The sequence below is a fragment of the Gossypium raimondii genome, chromosome 6 (genome assembly GCF_025698545.1).
Source record: "Gossypium raimondii isolate GPD5lz chromosome 6, ASM2569854v1, whole genome shotgun sequence".
Classification (NCBI taxonomy): domain Eukaryota; kingdom Viridiplantae; phylum Streptophyta; class Magnoliopsida; order Malvales; family Malvaceae; genus Gossypium; species Gossypium raimondii.
The window spans coordinates 10,884,052-10,889,583 of NC_068570.1; the positions used below are offsets into that span (position 1 = coordinate 10,884,052).

Here is a 5,532-nt window from a genome sequence, read left to right on the forward strand (position 1 = left end):
CGTTAGGGTGGGTGAGTGGTGAGTGGTGAGTGGCGAATGTAAAATGGAGAAATTAAAATACTATTATTTAAAATAATTTTAAATTTTTTTGGGTACATAATTGATTGATTTTTAATTTATATATTAAATAATTTCAAATATAATTGTAAAAGATACGATAGTATTAATTTTAAAATATTTAATTTAATTATCATTATAGTTTAGGGTTTAATATATATGGTTAATTTAGGATTTAGGGTTAGTTTAAAAGTTACAATTTTAAGGTTTATAGATTATGAAATTAGGGATTATGGATTAGGGATTCTGATTTAAGGGTTGTGATTTAAGGTTTATGGGTTAGGGGCTAGGGGCTAGAGGTTAGAGGTTAAGATCAGTTATGGATTTAGGGTTTATGGATTTAGGGGTTAAAGGTTAGGGGTTAGGTTTAGATTAATTAGTGTGTTTTAATTTATATATTAAATAATGTTTAGGGGTTAGAGATTAGGGATTAGGGATTCAGGATCGGGTTAGGGTTTAGAATTTATATTAATTAGTGTTTTATAATTTATATATTAAATAAGGTTTAGGGGTTAGTGGTTAGGGGTTTGGGGTTAAGAGTTAATGATTTAGGGTTTAGAGATTCGAGGTCAGGTTAGGGTTTAAGGTTTAGATTAATTAGTATTTTTTAATAAAAATGTAACAAATTGATACGGATAGGTAACTATCTATTTTGGATATATAGGACCAAATTATAACAAATATAAATAAAATACAAAAATTAAAATCATTCCACATCGAACATGTAACAAAATAATTATATTTTAGTTAGGAAGAAATATCTCTAATAAAATGGAGATTAGATCGAAATGAATAATATAAAATCATTATTAACGTCTCAATCTTTAATAGAAATTTTATATGTGAGAGATTAATTGCTTACATTGGATAATTCTAACTTAATAATTAATTACAACCATTTAATCATTTTTTCTTATTAAAATATACGATATTTATTTTGAGAGTAATTAATTTTTTATAAAAATTCAATTTATAAAAACAATAATAAATGAAATAAAAATTCAATTTAACTAATAATTTTAACAGACAAAATAAAAGATTTTTAGCATAGCAAAACAATGTTGTTTTATTCCAAATGAAATAATTTTTTGAATAGCGGCGTTTTTATAAAAAACGCCACAAAAAATAATTTTACTTTAAAAAATAGCGCCATTTTAGCATAGCAAAACAGTGTCGTTTCATTTCAAATAAAATATTTTTTCCGGTTTTTATGAAAAACGCCGCAAAAGTTAAGCAATAGCGGCGTTTTCATAAAAAACGCCACAAAAAAAATTTCTTTTTAAAAAATAGCGCCATTTTATATAACAAAATGGTGTCGTTTTATTCCAAATAAAAAACTAGGGCCATTTTATAAAATTCCCTCTCCCTCCCCCCGAAATCCCCAACTTTCCCCCCTAAAATCCCTTATTTCCCACATCCAATAAAGAACCTCAGAAGCTTATTCAACTCTAGGGAAAATCAAAATCAAAGAAACCAGAACCAGAAAACCAAGGAAACGATGAGAAAAAGAGAAAAAAAGGGATTGGAAATTGAAAGGTCCCGAGTGGAAGGGTTGTCAATAGGAGGGCATGAAACTTGCATTATTTTTCCCACTCTTAACCTAGCATTTGATATCGGTCGATGCCCACAACGTGCCCTTTCTCAAGATTTTCTTTTTGTTTACTCAATCCAACTCTATTGATTCCTTTACCTTCTTTCAATCTTAATCTAAATTTTCTTTAATTTAGGGAAAATTATTTTTTATGGCCGATCATCAGTTCCGCTTATTTTGCAGGTAATATTCCAATCTTATTCTTTCTGGAAAAAGAAAAAAAGTCAACTTTTTTTTTCCATGTTGCTTTTTAATTTGAGTTTGGTTTTATGGTTAAAGTGAAAAGGAAAGGAAGATTTAGTTTTCACGGAAAAAAGTGTGGATTCGGTGCAGTTCAGTAGACTGTGATCGGATCCACCGCAGGTAATGGCTTTCTTAATTGTTTTTTTTTTCAAAATTAATTCTTGCTTGGTTGCCGAGAAAACTATAGAAATGAATTTTGAAATGAGGCCGTTTCTGGTTTTGATAAAATAACGAATTCAATTTTCAGAATGTGTTATTTGCAAACTTTTATCAAATTGAAAGAAGATTTTAAAATAACTTGAACTCAATTAGCTTAATTGTTGAATTGGAAGGAACTTTACTATCTTGAATTCGTGTTGATGATTTTACTTCATTTCTTAAATAGTTTCTTTTTTTTTATCTTTGCATAAAGGTTCATGTTCTGTTGTCATTGGAATCAATAGGAGTTCAATTTGTAATGCAATCTGTTGACGAGAGTAAGGAAAAGAAGACGAATTTGAAACGATCAAGATCACTATCCCTGCACGATATGCCCATGACTGACAGCCCTGCTACGCAAACCCTTGACCATTACGCAAACCCTTTTATAAAAATTATTGAATGAATAATATCAAATGCAATAGGCTCTAACTGTTTGATTTTTACCTGGTTTCAATATACTGTGTGTGTGGCAAATTAGATTTTTACCCCCTTGTCTTGAATATGACATTATTTTTAATGAATTGCAGACTCATGGACTTGCTGAATATATAGCTCAGGTGAGAATTTCTTTCAATTTCCTTACTTTTGTTCACATATTTATATAAATTAGTCACTGGTTTGTATGAGTTTGGAACTGATTACTGCTTTTGAGAGCAAATAGAAGTTACAGTTCTTTGCAAGGTGTACATCCAATGCCATAAATCTACAATGATGCCAAACTTCATTTTTTCCCCCATTTAATTGCTGTATCGTGCATATAGATTTCTCTCCTTCATATTTGGGAAATTTGATTGCTTGCAGGAAGAGATGGATAGAAAAACTGGGTATTGGTGGTCACTTGATGGCAAATTCATTACATTTACAGAGGTTGATTATTATGAGATACCTCTTTTTAGAATTATGCACCAAGGTAAATTGGAGATTTTAGAACTTTAATTGAATTATTGAAAGTGGCTTAATTTTGCAAGTTTTTGTTGATCAGCAATTTATTTATTTTCTGTGTGTAGTATTTTTCTATATTTTTTTATCTTTCATCATGCTATCCCTTGCACCGCAGTTAACAAATTACTTCGATTTTTGTTAAGTTGAGCTCAAATTTTATTAGTTTTTTGGCTCATTGAGCTTATATTTTCTTTTTATACATGCAAAATGGAACTGGATTTAATTGCAGTTAAAAAATGCGCAAGTTCTGTGCCTGTGCCGCTGATCTTTTTGTTTATTTTGTGGCACTAATTCATAGATTAGAAATCATGTCTTCTCGGTAAGGGAACGTTGGTTTAGTACTAATCTTCTCTTCTTTTGTTTGTCTTGTATCTATTTATTATTTTTTCTTTTTGCATTTGTATCATTTTACGTGACAGTGGCTGTCCTAAGGCATACCACCCAGCCTGTATCAAAAGGGATGAGGCATTCTTTAAATCCAAGGCAAAATGGAACTGCGGGATGTTTGGATTAATTATTTATCACTTTTAGTTCGATTTAATTAATATAAGTGCTGGGGAGAGTTGAAGCATGAATTCTACTGTCTAATATATCGTAAAATATGAAGGTATAATGTGTCTCTGCCCTTTTCAGACCTTATTTTGTTGCAAGATAATTCATAGTTAACAATTCAAAAGATAAGTAATGCGCATCCAATATTATTATAGCATTTTTATTTTTTGATATTATATATTCTAACTTATCCAAAATATAAAAATAATATTTACTATAATATATTTATTTATTTATCTTATTATTTTTTTAAGACCTATACTCGTGTTTTCATTTTAAGACATACACGGATAAAGAAGGTATCAGGCAGCAGCAGTTGTTGGCATTTATCCCAAGACATCACAAGCACTACATTTTACCGAGTAAGAATAGTTGATAGAGGCCTTCTTTTTTTCCTAGAAGCTAATTAGTGGGTTGAAGTTTTGTATGTTTTCTCATTTCCATTTCCTTTTTGTCCTGTTTCTTTGCCTCTCTTCTATTGCAATTTTTTCTAAGCCAGATTCTGTCAGCAAGAAGGTACATTTTAGTCCACAGTTACAGACAGATCGTAGGCAAAATTATCTTCATGCTAAATCTTGTCTTCAGCCTTCAGGTATAGTGTTTCTTAGCAAGTAGGAACTTTTCTATGTTAGTTGTTTTCTGCATTGTTTTGAGGGGGCCAAAGCATAATTTTCCTTTATATTGATTTATAATTTGATCATATGTAAGGGGTTATAATTTGATCATATTATTGGTTTTATCAACTATTGGGAGATTGTTCTCATAACACTAGCTACTGGTCCATTCATTGTTGCTGCTGGAGGCATATCTAATATATTTCTTCATAGGCTTGCTGAGAACATCCAAGATGCTTATGGTGAGGCAGCTAGCATTGCTGAATAGGTTTCTCTCTTCTCTCCTGGTTCCATTTCTTTCAACCAGACTTATTTTTCTTAATGTTGTTAAGTGAATTTAAATTGGCCATTTTGCTTAATGTTCATACAATTCTAACCCTATTCTTACATCAATGGTGTATGTTTCAAACCAGGCATTATTTTATTTTCTAACCCTCATTTTTTAGCATACTTTTCTTAACATGGAAGAATAAGCTATGATTTCGACCTTGATGTTGATGGCAGTCGCATTATTTAACACCAAAACCCATATTTTACGGGTTTTTCAAAGAAGAAAAATGCTGAGAATAGATGGTCTCTACAAAAAGATGGGCTACAAGGAAGCCAAGTTACTGATGCTTTACGGGTATTAGATTTATCCTTTTTCATCTGTTTCTTGTGTGGTCCTAGCTTTCACTGTAAAATGGGATAGCTAAATTATATGGTTTCTGCATACTCCAAAATTCCTGAAAAAGGTTGACAACATTGGCAAGTAAAATTTTAGAGAAAGTTCTATGAAGTTTTTTATGGATTCTGTGGCTCAGACCCATATTTTTTATTTTGGCATATCATGTAATTGTTGTACAAGTAAAGTAAAAAGTAGACTGATGCAGTTTACTATGAAGTTTTTAGAGAAAGTTCTATGAAGTTTTAATCTATGCTTGTTTTTCCATGGATTTCCATTCCAACTAGCTTCGATACGGATCTGCTGCTTTCAGTTTCATGTGATCTCCTCACTGTTAACTTGTAATTATCCTTTTTCCACCTTTTGATAAGTGATTTTACTGCTGCTATTGTTGTTATTAGGCTCTGATAGCCAATGGCGTTGAAGCGGGGACTATCCAGTGTGGGCGTCCAAAGGAACAGAAGTTCTGGATCTCGTTTGTGTATCGTGATTCTTTTTTTCTTCTCAATTCTGATGCTCATTGCTTTGAGTTCATTACAATTCTGCTGCTTTCAGTTTCACGCTCATTGCTTTGAGTTCATTACAAGATTTCCTTGATTAAATAAATGTATTATATCTTTTATTACCAATATTTACTTGATTAAGAAAATGCATTGTATGTTTTATTA

General features: G+C 31.0%; 1 long non-coding RNA gene across 6 annotated transcripts; it reads left to right on the forward strand.

Moving 5' to 3' along the window:
- The first annotated feature begins 1,414 nt into the window (after window positions 1-1,414).
- LOC105774544 (uncharacterized) lies at window positions 1,415-5,532 on the forward strand. 6 transcript variants are annotated; one of them, XR_008196922.1, is made up of 8 exons: window positions 1,415-1,831; window positions 1,928-2,011; window positions 2,304-2,649; window positions 2,894-3,948; window positions 4,086-4,178; window positions 4,414-4,468; window positions 4,705-4,825; window positions 5,266-5,532. It is a non-coding gene; the product is annotated as an uncharacterized LOC105774544 (long non-coding RNA). The 6 variants fall into 6 exon arrangements; XR_008196923.1 differs by lacking the exon at window positions 1,928-2,011 and having other exon boundaries at window positions 1,416-1,831; window positions 2,894-3,641; window positions 3,867-3,948; XR_008196921.1 differs by lacking the exon at window positions 1,928-2,011 and having other exon boundaries at window positions 1,418-1,831; window positions 2,894-3,002; window positions 3,454-3,948.